Source organism: Poeciliopsis prolifica, unplaced genomic scaffold (assembly GCF_027474105.1).
Source record: "Poeciliopsis prolifica strain line A6 unplaced genomic scaffold, Auburn_PproV2 SCAFFOLD011, whole genome shotgun sequence".
Taxonomy (NCBI): Eukaryota; Metazoa; Chordata; class Actinopteri; order Cyprinodontiformes; family Poeciliidae; genus Poeciliopsis; species Poeciliopsis prolifica.
Genome location: NW_026562386.1, coordinates 6,657,963 through 6,672,560, shown reverse-complemented (window position 1 = coordinate 6,672,560; position 14,598 = coordinate 6,657,963). Strand labels below are relative to the sequence as shown.

The window sequence follows — 14,598 nt, the reverse complement described above, 5'->3', positions numbered from 1 at the left end:
TATTTTTGGCTTTCCTGGCTTTCTCTCCACATTTCACCACCAAGCGATCACTCTACATTTATTATTCCCTTTGTAGTTCATTTATTTATTTAATCTAACGCATGTGCTGATTTTTCTTAGCATTTCCTATTTTCTGTATTTAGCTGTTCTGAATCCTTTGTGCTTTTATTTTCGTTGTTTTTTTTACAGCTAACTTAAAACATTTGTTTTACTTGTGTGTGTTTTTCAGCAGCTGGACCCAAACTGGTGATCTGAAGTGGCACATTATTTTGGTGTGTTTGCTCAACACTTCTCTCTCCCTCCTGTCCTCTTTTTCGCGCTTCCTCCTTCTTGTACTGTCCAGCACTTGAAAAAAAAAGAGAGGTCTGCTTCATGGCGGAGTATAAGCTGTGCTTCTCAGCTGCAAACGAAAAGTAGAATAGAGCCGAGAGAGAGAAAGGGAGAGCGGAAAAAGGAATGAAAAAGGGAAGAGGGGAAAAGGCAGCAACACACTTATATCTGCTGTCCTGCAAACAAGAGGCAAATGAGAGATTGTGGGAGTCAGGGAGAGTGTGCCAGAGTAAGAAGAGAGAGAGAAAAAGAGGATCTCAGAAAGCTGTGTCCTTGAGAACTGCATCACAACTCTTTGAAGAGAACCTCGAGAAGGTGTGAGTACCCTGCATCTCAGTGGGACATGTGTGTTTCCCGTGCTTCGAGAACGTTAAAGCACAGTTGTGTGTGTCTGTGTGTGGAGGAGGGAGGGGGGTGGGGGTTGTGTGTGTGTGTACACACACACGTGTGTAAAACATGCTGCTTGTACGCTGACCTGCCAAGCTCAGAGTGAAGCGGGTTTGGCTGCCGATCTTCTGCTATTGTCTGCCTGCCTAAGTGTTGCTGACAGGGGATTATGGCAAATACAAAACACCGTATGGACTAAAGAAAGACGGAGCCAAACTTCACAGACACGTGCATGCATGCATGAAGCTCCATGTTGAGAGCTTGGTTTGACTGCTCTTTGCAGCGTGTGTGTGTGTGTGTGCGTGTGTGCACAAGAGAGAGAGAGAGAGAGACAGAGAATCAGTTTAGCATGGCTATGTGTCTGGTCTATTTTATTTCAAAATATTCTTCAATTCTCTTATTTTGCTGTGGTTGAAGAAATAATCATTGCTGTTTTCTTTCAAATGGTATCGAACCACCTGTCTACCAAAACAATCTACATTATCTTCCAAATGTATCTATACCCCACCAACCTCTGTTTATTTGGAGAAGGGGGAGGGAGCTGCAATTCAACAAAATTGACAAGTAAAAGTCAGAAATATGTGACAAAAACTACATATGAGGCTCTTTTGGTCAATGTTTCTATGAACTTTGTACTCACTGCTCCTTTTTGACCATTCTCTTTTGCATGACAATTGAGGCTCAGGCAGATTAGACAAAAAATGTATTTAACATTAATTTTAAAGTCTTGGATATTGATCTAAATTTTATCAGGAGTCCACAACTTGTGCTGAAATCACATTGGTTAAATTTCAATATTTTTCAATCATACCTTGAACGCTGATTTCGATGTAATTTTCTTCAGTAGAAAAGTAGCATTGTGATTCTATACAAGCGGTAAGCATGTGGTTTGGAGGTTGTGTGTCTGAACTCCGAGGTCTCCGAGAGCCAAATGGTGTGACCCATTGAACTATTTGTAACTAATCATAGGCCACAAGCTACACAGCATGCAACAGAGCCCAGTTGGGTTACACTCATCAAACTATAATGAGAGTCAACATGTCACTCATGTTTCTGAGGACAGTGTTGAAATGAATGTCATCGCTGAAGACCTGTGCCATTTCTGTTCCGTTAGACATGATGACTTTGGTTGGTGCTGTGGGTAAAAAAAGGAAAGGAAAATTTGCCTCTCACTTGAACTGGACCCTAATGTACCAGATATCCTAATCTATAAATGCCCTGGCAGTGTCATGCCTTGGAAATCATATCTAGTATCACCTAAAGTGTTTGATGATTTGTAACAGGACAAGTGTAACCACTGGTCATTCTTTCCAGAATATATTTGGATATGAAATTAAAGCATCTCTAAAACACGTATTGCATACCAAAAGATATATTTTCTTTCTTGTGACAGAGTTACAACCAGATTTAACTTGTGTCGTGTTTCCAGTCAACTCTATCAAGTTGTATCATGACTTACATTTCAAGCTTTTCTTCCTCATAAGTAAACCACTAAACTTTATTTAGCATTTTATTTGCAGTGCTGCTGGAAAGTGTTCACAATTCTTCACTTTTTCAACATTTTGTCATCAACCTTATTCCAAATTGTATTAATTTAATCCTTTCATCAGACCAGAACAGTTAGCTTTTCATGGTCTGATAGTCATTCCTTTTGGCAAACTCCAGACAGACTGTCATGTGCCTTTTATTAAGGAGTGACTTTCATCTGGCCAATCTGCCATCCAGGTCTGATAGATGGATTGCTCCAGAGATGGAGAGAGAGGAATGACAGTGGCCCATTCCCCCCAGTCTCTTGGTGTAGACGGCCAGGATGCTTGAGGAAGAGCCCTGGTGGTTCCAAACTTCTTCCATTTACAACTGACCACTGAGCTCATTGGGACCTTCAAAGTGACAGAAAGCTTTCTGTACCGTTCCCCAGATTTTGAAAGGTGTGTGCCCTTTCAAATTAAGTCCAATCAACTGAATTCAATACAGGTGGACTCCATTTAAGCTCTCGAAACATCTCCAGCATGATCAGTGGAAACATTCTCTTGGCATATGTGTGTATATTTTTAAATTCTTAGACTTTAGAAAGGATCAACATATTAAATGACTAGCATAAATTAAAGTTATAAGTTTCTATTGTGGTGAATTGCATGCGCTTGTGTATAGTAGTAATGTGTTTCTGAATGGTGCAAAATGTTTTAGTCTGCTCTAGCCAACCGATTGAGGTCAGCCGTTCAATAATTAAAGCATGTCACTGGTTAGTGCACGAGTTGGGTCAGAGGGACGGACTGATCTCTGATCACAGGGACAGAAGTCATGGTGCCTCTGAAAAGATTCAAAAATAAGGAATAAGGCGACAAGACACACAGCTGAAGATATGAAGCAACAAAGATGTAAAGTTTTAAGACTGATTGCAATGTGGCATCACATATTTGTGTGAATATTGCTTTAGCTACAGCATGTGTCTCGTCTTTCTTTGATTTCAGTACCTCAGGAGTGAGGACAGCTTGCAGCAGACACCCGGCAAGAAGAAAATCAGGTAAGAGGAGTAGTGCTACCAGCACTTCTTAGAGAAAATTACCAAACAATTGTCAGATTCGGTACCAGGAACTGAATTTATTTACTCACAGATATTGTCTGTCAGTTTGTATGGTCAACAAAAGACTGCAAGGCCAAATTTAAGAAATAATATGTATAAAACTGTATGAATATTGATCACCTTCCTAAACTGTATAAATAAGTAAGTGAATAGGACTGCAGTGTCCACCACATGATTAATAAGCATGTGGTTGACATAGCTGGAAAAGAGGAAAGTTATCTTGTCAAGTTAAGCTCTGTTTCAGCAAAAACTGACAACGCTACATCTTTAATTAGCAAGATATATAAAATGTGCTAAAAATTCAATATCTTTCCAGAGAAGTAAATTAAATTCTGTTATTAGGTTAATGCACTGGTGCAGCATTAGCATCTTTAAGGGACTGCACTGTTTAAAACAGCTTTTCTGCATATTATAGCAACAATTTTAACACATTTAGTCAGTCCCAAAAAAACATATTAGCTCAGTTTTGTGAAACTGACTGTGCAGGTTCTTAACTGATCAAAGAGTTATTAAAATAATACAGACTACCACTAGACAACTAGCACATTTCTGGAAATGTGTGGGACAGTTTGGTGGGACACATGAAGACATCATGGCTGCTATTTTGTGTTGCAAAGTCCTAAAGCAGTGCAGTATTAGTTGTAAACCTTGTATTATTGTTTTGGTTTCATTTCAGTTACATTTAATAAATACATCTTGAACATAGTCCTACTGAGTTTTTGTAATGATAAACAAATTGTTTCTCTTCTTCTACTATATGCACAATTTTAATAGTTCTATTTTTTTAATAGAAAATCAGATTAACTTACATAGCAGTTGTAACTTAGACCTGATTTGAGCTTTAACTGGTCACCTTTCCAGGTGACTTGGGTTTCTGCTACGACTCTGCAGCAGTTTCCACCTGGCAGATGGCTTAGATTCACACAGATGCAAACACACAAAGAAAAACACGCTGCTTACACTGGCTTCATGTAGCTCAGAGAACGTGCTTCAAAATACTTTGGTTAATTTATGAATCCGTAGAAAGCTTTGAACCAAAATATATTAAAAACTTCCAGGCCACTCAGTTTTTCTGGTTTAAGTCTGACTGCATTCCAGGAATCAGAACCAAACATGGAGAAACAGAATCCAGTTTTTATGCACCACAAATCTGGAGTAAAGATCCAGAAAACTACTAAAATGCTGAAACACTGATTTCTTTTTAATCAAAGCTAAAAACCCTTATGCCTATAGTTGCTTTTATTTAATAATAACCGGAAAATTAATTCTAGTTCAGTTCATAATTTTTTATTCTCTTTATTTTTGTTTTTGTCACGTGAAGCCCTTTAAATTGTCTCTACAAAAACAACTTGACTTGACTTTAAAACAGATGTGTAACTGCAGGCTTTAGGCCTTTTCAGGTTCTGCACTTTTTAGACCAAAATGATGTCAAATCATGAGCAACAATATTTTAAACCGGAAATTAATTATTCTGGAACTGTTGCAGACAGTCTTTTTATGTTATTAAGGATTTGCATATTGTTACTGTTTTAGCCTTTTGGTCTTCTAGTTTAGTGGTGGCGGCTTAAAAACCAAAGTCATTGAAAAAAGTATTTTATCACATTTATTTCTTTGATGTTCTTTTTTTCCATCACTCTCTTTTAGATAATTTCACTTCAGTTCTGGCATTTCTTTATGGTGAAATTCAATCTGTTTGGTTTTTTTTTGTCCTCATCTTGAGATTATAAGTTGTTGAGCTGGTGGTTGTCTGCTCAGTAGACGGTTTCTGTGTTCACTGTTAATCCTTTTATGCTTCTCTCAGCCAGAGGCCCCTGTGAGATCCTGTAGATTTAGCCGGAGGTGTATCTCCTGATTAGTATTCAGCTGTCAGAATATGTCAGTCAACTTTTGGAGGTTCCTTTCAGTCCTAACACTCCCACCGTCCATTGTCTTACAAATTGCATGAATTCAAGGCGTTGTAGCATACAGATATGTGTGTACATGCTTCTAGATGTATAGCTGCGTGGTTCAGCATTGCGTGCATAATGTTGATACATATCCACCCCCCACCCACCCTCCATTTCCCAGGAGTTTGCCCTCCATCATATTAAATGACATGAAAAGAGCCGAAGACAGATACATGCATGAATTAATTGGCTTGAATAGAACTGTTTAGAAGTTTAATCCGCAGGGATTAATGGAAGCAGCCCTCTCTGGATTTAAGCCGCTGTGCATTTTCAGCAGCAGATTGTTTTATTTCAGTTTGTCCTCCTCATTCTCATATGCTGCCACCATTAATTATTAGTCAATGAGCCACAAAAAAGCTGTTAAGTGCAGGATTAAGTAAGAAGAAGACCAGAGGGGTTATTTGCCTCTCTAGATATATTTTTTAAAAATGGTCAAACTCAGTATTTGTAGACATCAGAACAAAAATACCAATGAATTTTTATGCACAAAGTGGAAGCCATTGTTTGGGTATTTTATTTCTGAAAATTGCCCAATATCGTATTCATTGGTTGTGAGTGGGTGACCTGGAGGTAGGTGGATGGATGGATGGATGGATGGATGGATGGATGGATGGATGGATGGATGGATGGATGGATGGATGGATGGATGGATGGATGGATAGATGGATGGATGGATGGATGGATGGATGATGGATGGATGGATGGATGGATGGATGGATGGATGGATGGAAGAATGGATGGATGGATGGATGGATGGATGGATGGATGGATGGATGGATGGATGGGATGGAAGAATGGATGGATGGATGGATGGGTGGATGGGTGGATGGATGGATGGATGGATGGATGGATGGATGGATGGGTGGATGGATGGATGGATGGATGGATGGATGGATGGATGGATGGATGGATGGATGTGAGTGGGATTGATGTAACAAGCTTCTAAACTGAGATTTTAGCTCAAATTTTAAGAGCTAAAATCTAAAATCTCTGTTTAAATATAATGGATTATATTTAAACTCAAACTTTGAAAACTGAGTTACTTTATAAAAATAAACCCAAAAAAGTAAAATTAAAAATAAGGGTCCATTCTTTTTTATTATTGACACCCACATTTCTTTAGTGTGTGGGAATTGTTGCTACACTTTGGAAAATGTCCCAATAGGCTAACCGTTACATCTGTGTGATGATTAAAAAAGGGTCTTTAAACATAAACAAATGCTGCATCTATTTCTGTTGGATGCTGCAAAGTGAAACAGGAAGAGGCATGGGATACGTTAAAGTGAAAGACCCAGTCACAAAAATTAGGAAGTAGAAATCACAGAAAAGTGAGAAAGATTAATACAAAGTCCAACAAACTTTAAACGAAGACAGAAACAACAGCACAAGTGCAGGGAAACTGAAATAACTTTATGGCATGAAAAAGGAGGATCTGACGAAGAATGGACTGAAATGAAAAATGTTTGCACCGGGGTAATAACTACTGAACATTAAAGATGAATTTGTATTTTCTGGTAATCTCACCTTTTCCTTTGAAACTTTTCACCATTAAAGGTCCTTCCAAAGATGAGTATTTTAAATTATGTACAAACCTCTGATAGTTTTGAAATACTCTCCAGGTATCTCTTCTTATCAACTAAACAACAAATGACAATAAAAAAAAAAATGTCAGAAGTGAAGAGCTAGAAACAACTGAGGGAGACTGGCTATGGAGGAATGACAAACACCAAAGGGAATCACAGCTAACCGGGTAACCAACATATAATGGAGCAAAAAGAATCTATTGTGTTTAAAACGTAGTTATGTGAAACTTAAAATCACTTTCTATTCACTCTGTTATTTTGCTTGTAAATTCCTTTTTCACTTCAGTTTGTCTTAGATTTTATTTGCCTCTTTCTCAATATCAGATCCTACTCTCTGCTCTTCTTTTCTCTTCTTTTTCAGCTTAAAGGTGTACTTATTCTGCTTTGTCTTTCTCTTTTTCCTCTTTATTCCTTCATTTATTTGCTGTAAACTGTGAGTCTATGAGATACTGAACAGATCGATGCCTATAGATTGGCTCATTGGAAGCCATTAGTTATGGGTTTTTATAAAGCTAGTCATTACTGTGCTTAATCTTGCAGAAAATTAAATTTAGAGTTGTGTACAGTGTTTTGGTTAAAAGTTGTTGATGTTTTTTTTTCTCAGTCTCCTATAAGCTGCTATTTTTTCACTGTTTTGCATTTAAAACTGTGTGTGCGCCTCCTTGTCTGATGGGTGTGTGTTTGTGTGTGAAATGCATTTTAGTGCCTCTGTCAATAAGCCGCCAAGCTTCCTGGTCATGCCAAAAAAACCCTCAAGAAAACTGACCATACAACAACATGGCTTGGCCACAGTACTGCATACGTTTTCCATTTTCTTCCCTTGGGGTTGGCAAATTTCTCCATTGTTTGAGATTTTATATTCAATATATCCAATGGTTTTAATAACTTTGAAAGTGATGAGGGGGTGTCATTTTTTTTCTTCCTGACACTTTGCTTTTGTTGTTCAAAGTGCATGATGGCTCCATCCAGGTCCAGTTTCAATTTCCAGAATTAGTCATGAAGTCCTGGGGAGCATTCAACCTCTTTATCCCCTCTGACTTGCCAAATATCCCCTCCCTATTTCCATTACTTCTTCCCATCAATCCCAGGCCTCTCCCTCTTTCTGTCCTGCTGTTCAAGCTTTCCATTCTTTGAACCCTCTTTTTTTCCCCAACATTTCTTGTCATCCTCAGTCCAAAGTGTGCACCTTCTTCACTTCCTCATATTCCTTTCCAACTCTCTTTACCTAAGCTTCTCAACATCTTTCCACTTTCCCCTGGTTCTTTCTTCATCCCCAGTTCTCTTGTCTATGCATAGTCTTCTTTTGTCCCAAAGCCTTCCCCCAACACACACCCATGTCTTCTATAACTAAACAATGGGTGCCTTGAGCACTGAAAGATCAGTTCCCATCCCAGCCCAACCCCATCAGCTCTGCCCACCGTCCTCCTCCTCCACCCCATGATGATATGCAGAGTGGGGCAGCAGTCTCCTTTTGTTTAGCATAGCGCAAATGAAAATTGCTAATCAATTTTTACCCGCTCTTATTTCATGGCATGTAGTTCCTGCCCCTCCCCTGCCAGCTGTCATTGTGTGGTTGTTGTGCAGGGCTGAAAGCTTCATTAGCAGGAGGACAGCATATTTTGCCCCTTAGCACTGTATTCACAGAATTACTAAAGATGGGACATCACCCGGTGTGAGTCATTGCATTTGTGAAAACACACATTTTCTTGTGCCTCATAATGTTCTTCTTTTTTTTTCATTCCTTAAAACTAGGGAATTTTAATTTAGGGGGACTTTAGCTAAATTATATCAAAGCTTACATAAGCCTTGTTTTATTTAGAGCCAAATAAAGCAAGGATTTGTAATGAAAGGTCACTTCTTTGGAAGTTTTACTTCTACATTACAGCTGGTCCATATTACCTTATACCATTTATGGTTTGATACAAGGAATCTATCAGTTAACCAAATATTTAAAGGAACATTTTGAGGTTTTGCAGCTCTTAAAGGGTTAAAGGGTGTTATTATGTCTTGGAATGTCGGAAAGATTTGGAGCTTCTTAAAGAGACAAAGGCCTAATTTCTTTACGTAATGTTTGATTTATGCCTAAAAAATATTTAATTCAGACACTTTAAAAACATTGCTACATAATGAAAATGTAAACCCCTTGTTTATAGTAACATTGCTTTTTGGGCGGGAGGTTTCCATTAATTTTGAAAGAAACCGCTACATTTTCGACACTATTTTTTTTCCCAGTTGATGTCTGTCTTTCATTTAAATACTAAATGAAAATTTTTAATTCTATACTCCTATAGAATTGCTTTGTACAATTCTATGGACTTTGCATAACAAATTTTTTATTTTTTTGCACATTTGTTAAAACCTTTACTATGTCATGATGCTGTAATATAAGACTGATAATCTAAAAATATTCTGTGGTCCTACTACTATCTGTAGAACTACACCACTCATCAGAAACAAGCAATCAAACCACAGGAAGGTCTTAACGCTGTCAATCATACTCGTGTATGAACTTCAGCTCTGCAAATAAAATGTTCACTAAAGGAAAACTTTATATTTGCTGTCATCAGTGGCCATGCCAACTAGCTTTCACATCCACAACAGGCTCTGTTGTGGGGAAGGAGGTGTAGCTTAGCAGAGAAGAAGCAGGAGGGTGTGAGCAACGCATGCATTTTTTTCAAATGACCTTCTCAACCCTTTTTTCCCTTCTGCTTCTTGATCTATATACAGCTTGGACAGTAGTTTTTCCATCTCCTGCTATTATTAACCCAAGCATCTATTTGTCACCTGTCTTCTGGGTGTATAGTTGCCTCTTGGTTGCTATTATTAACACCAGTGATTATAAATATATTGATGTGTGCCATCCAGGGATGAGAACACTTGAGTGGCTTAGTTTAATCAAACTTTCTTGTAAATGTCTCTGTCACTCAAAGCATAATAACTGGTGGCGTTTGCTCAGACATTAGTGTGTGTGAGTGTAGCCGTGCGAGTAGCAATTCAATGCACTGATGCTCACTTCTGACTTTTTTCCTAAAGATTATCATGCGCCAGCCTTAGTTAGTTATTTTGATGAAACTAGATCGTCCTCGCCAATCACATGGATCACTTTGCACTTGCAGCAATGTCAAGCACACATTTAATGGAACATCAGAATGAGGACGTTTTATATAGACTTATTCTAATGTGTAGCTCGGATGTACTAAGATACATGCCTTCTCTGTGTTTTGACTTGAATTTTGGATAAAATGGTATCATTACACAAAGATTGCTTTTTTTGTTTCTTTACCCATAAACAGTCACAACTGGTGTCTTTTGTGGGAATGGTGCAAGATATGTTTATCTTTTTAGGAACTTCATTTTGTTTTTTGGTTTTTTTTCTTAACTGACTGATTTTGAAACTAAAAGAAAAACGATACCTTTCATGTTTGAACTGTACAATTCAAATTTTTCATAAAACTTAAATTAGTTTTGTGAAAGAGCTGTCAGTGATACGTTTCTGATGAACAGCCAATCAGCCGCCAGGAAAATGAATTGTGTTTTTGGATTGGCTGCTTCCGACACGCCAATCTAAAAGTGGTTGGACTGAAACCAATCAGAGAGCCAAGAGACAAGAAGGATTGTGGTTTATTTCAGCTTCCCAAACTGCATTTTCTTTTAAATGCGTGAAGAAATTTGCAAATTTGCAGATTTTTCATTAATAATTTGGAGCTACATTGAACAGAAAAACCTAAATGAGAATATATAAATCCATAAATACTGACAAAAAGGTTCATTGTAAACCTTTTTGCTATATTACAAGTAATGATAGCTCTTAAAAGTGTGGGCAGGAGGCTGTCACTGAAGTATAACATCAAGAAAACATACAATTATGATTTATTTTTCACTTCTGTGTGTGTGGCTATTGTCAGCCTGAGCACCTTTCATCCAGCGAGTTTGCATATGCATGTTTTAGTTGAACCAGGAGAGAATTGGTGCATCTCAGAGTGAGTGGCTAAGAGAGAGAAACTGAGACAGAGAGAGAGAGAGAGACTGGAGGTGCCATTTGTTTTGAGTGTAGTGGAAAAGCTGGAAGAGTTGCTAATCCACGTGGTCGGCCGAGCAGAAAGGCCATTCATATTTATAGCTGACTGACTCACATTCTGTCAAACAGATGTCCAATACTCAGAGCAGAACCAAGAATAACCCTTGAATGAGACTGAAATAGGGCTTTAAAGAGAAACTCATATCAGAGCTGTATTTGGTGCTGCTGAGTCACTATTCAGCAGACCAAAAGAACAAGAGGAGGGAAATTTACACCTGAATTCAAATATCATGTGTCATCTGGCAGCCAGGACAATTTACTGAGTCATTCAGTTACTTAAGTACAATCCCTCTTAGATTAGGATTGAATGTTTGGAGAAAAAAAATCTGATGATTATTGTACTTGGTCCTTTGTAAGATTTAGATTTTTGCATCAACCACAACCTCAGGTGAAATGTTTAAAACCTGACATTTGTAGAAAAGGAGTCGTTGGTATTCTTCTCTCCTGTGCTGCCAGTCTTGGCCGGGATTCCCTTGTCAAAGAAACATTTAATCTCAGTGGTATTTCTCTGAGTGAAATAAAGGTTAAATAAATAAAAATTTTTTTGCATTGAATCATTATGCCTCAAGATGACAAACCCCAGTCTGTCCAATGTTTAAAATGATAAATGGGGTTTCTCTTTCACTGCTGAATGAAAGTGGTGTAAAAAGAAATATATTTCCTTCCTTACATAGTCATGTCTTGTAACTGATGAAAGTAAATAAAAACAACATATTTTTAATCGCCATTTTTAGTGGGAGCTTGACGCAGACGATACTCTCTCAGTTTGGGACCATTTCTTTGAAGGTTGAGGCATTTGAACCATGTTACCATCCTGCTGTTTGTATTTTAAATTCATTTTTGCAACCCGGTTTATTATTCTCTCTTCATTTCAGTTTCCAAACAACAGTTTCGCTGATTTTGCTTCTGTTCTTTCAATACTGAATATCTCAGGCCTTTAGATGTCGTTTGTCTTTTATGTTTTTATGTTCTGCAATTTCATGCTTTCTTTCGACTGTCTGTTGGTCCTAACCTGTGATTTTGCTTAATTAAATAATCTTAATTGACTTCATAACAATGGTGGTACCTGAAATAGACTTGTTACACTGTGTGTAATACATTGTCAGTGAATGTAAGCACTGTGAAACTTGGAAACACACACAACAGTGTTTAAATGTTTAACTGTTAGAAATATTGAGACCGAATTGCCTTCAGAGTTTGAAATGAAATTATGTTGGATGTATGTTGTCTTTGTCATGGTTAACAAGTGTGGAGCATATGAAGCAAATTGAAGCAAATGTACTAACAATAAGGACATATTGTTTATGTATCAGATTATAACCCTATAATTGTTTGTAATGTAGTTAGAAGTTGGAAAATATAAAACTTAAACACTTTAAATTTGACAAACGTAATCTCTGTCGATTGAAGGCTGTTTGTAAAGCAGTTCAAGACGATAACCGCTAACAATACTCAAGAGAAAGAGAGGTGCATCCTCTCATTTAGTTTTTATCTGTCAGCTTCTCTGTAAACTTGTGTATAAAACATGTTCATGCATTGGCACAAGCCTACAGTAACAGTACAAGTCTGAGACACAATATGCAGATAAAATGCACTTATAATCAGCTCCAGCATATTACTGTATGTGACAGGAACTACTCCACACATGCTCTGTATACTCAACAATTATTTCATGTGTGGTTGTGTGGCCCCCTTTCTTCTCTCCCTCGAGTGTTCTTACCTTCTCACCCTCTCAACCTTTCCACCTTTGCACATCCCACTCTTGGCTCAAACTAGGGCTTTCTTTTCTCCTTTCCTCTCATTCTGTTTTCTCTCTGTCTCTTGTTCACTCCACTTTTTTTTCTTATATAGATATTTTCACACCTCCCCCTGTATTGAGATACCCTACTCACAGCACTCCCAGTGACCCTGTCTGTGACCAATGACCTCAGGGGTAAATGCAAGGTCCCACCTCTCCAGGAAATAAAGACATTAGCTTCCTCCAACCGTCTGACCCTGTCTCACCTAACCTCGTCTTCCTTCACCCCTACCTCTGCATCCTTCCCTCTATAAATCCTCTCTGAACCATTTTTTTTTCTTTTGCTCCCTTTTAACCATTTCCAAAAATGCAGCTTTATTTTTGCGTTTCCTTCATGTGCTTTTAACTTTTCACTGTTTTATGTTTGCATCTTCAGTCCTTTTCTCTGTCAATTATGATGTTTTCAGCAACCATAGACAGAAGGAGCGCAAATAATTTTATCCAGGTTAAACACCGAAAAAGTTCAAAGTAAATACATGCTGAGGATGTTTAGCAGCTTTGACAGTCAAAAAGTAATGTTTTAATTACATGCAACTTAGACCAACTATTTACAAATACAAATTTATATTATTATTTTCTGATTTTTAACACAAAATCAAATATAAGTGGAATTTATATGCGGGCTGTTATGCTCTTTGATGCAGTTTATGTAAATATTTGTTTTAAACTGCATTCTAAGTTTATATTTTTTGCATAAAAGTAAAAGGGGAGACTTTATTGTTATTTGTGAAAGACCAAGTTTAACAAAGTCCTGTGTAAAATTCGGCTCAATTTATCAATGTTTTGTGATGTCTTGTGGATGGCTTCAAACATATCAAATGTTTTGAAATCATATATTGTGCTCTTAGAAGGAGGAAGCAGTACAGCACCAACACTGTTTATAGTGGGGATGGTGTGCTGCTGACCTCAACTTGGGACGTTGTGGAACACTGGACTAGCTCTACACCCTCAGCAGGGTCCTGGAGGGATCTGGGAGTTCTCCAACCAGTCTACGTGTGCCCAACCAGTCTACGTGTGCCCAACCAGTCTACGTGTGCCCAACCAGTCTACGTGTCCGAGGGACAAGTTCGACCGTGTCCCTCTGGGAGCACTGTGGGGGGTTCTCCGGGAGTACGGGGTACCAGGTGCTTTGATACGGGCTGTCAGGTCCCGGTATGACTGGTGTCAGAGTCTGGTAAGTCGGGCTCGTTTCCTATGTGAGTTGGACTCCGCCAGGGCTGCCCTTTGTCACCGGTTCTGTTCATTACTTACATGGACAGAATTTCTAGACGCAGCCGGGGTGTTGAGGGGATCCGTTTTGGTGGCCTTAGGATTGCATCTCTACTTTTTGCAGATGATGTGGTCCTGTTGGCTTCGTCGGGACGTGATCTGCAGCTTTCACGAGAGTTGTTCACAGTCAAGTGTGAAGTGGCCGGGATGAGGATCAGTGCCTCCAAATCCGAGGCCATGGTCTTTTGCTCGAAAAGGGTAGTGTGCCTTCTCAAGGGTTGGGGAGGATGTCCTTCCCCAAGTGGAAGAGTTCAAGTATCTCAGGATCTCGCTCACAAATGAGGGAAGAAGGGAGTGGGAGATCGACAGGCGGATTGGTGCAGCGTCCGCCGTGAAGCTGGCTCTGTACCGGTCCGTCGTGGTAAAGAGAGAGCTGAGCCAAAAAGCGAAGCTCTCGATTTACCAATTGATTTACATTCCCTCCCTCATCTGTGGTCATGAGCTTTGGGTGGGTCATGACCGAACGAATGAGATCGCGGATACAAGCGGCCGAAATGGGTTTTCTCCATAGGGTGTCTGTCGTCTCCCTTAGAGATAGGGTGAGAAGCTCAGTCATCCAGTTGGGACTCAGAGTAGAGCAGCTGCTCCTTCACGTCGAGAGGCTCGGGCATCTGGTCAGGATT

General features: G+C 38.8%; 1 protein-coding gene across 1 annotated transcript in view; it reads left to right on the top strand.

Moving 5' to 3' along the window:
- Positions 1-574: 574 nt before the first annotated feature.
- Positions 575-14,598, top strand: part of esrrga (estrogen-related receptor gamma a) — a 126,489-nt gene continuing 112,465 nt past the window's right edge. Inside the window, exons 1-2 of the mRNA XM_055036637.1 lie at positions 575-645; positions 3,189-3,241. The gene's annotated coding sequence lies outside the window, so the exon portion shown is untranslated. The remainder of the gene's footprint in view (positions 646-3,188; positions 3,242-14,598) is intronic.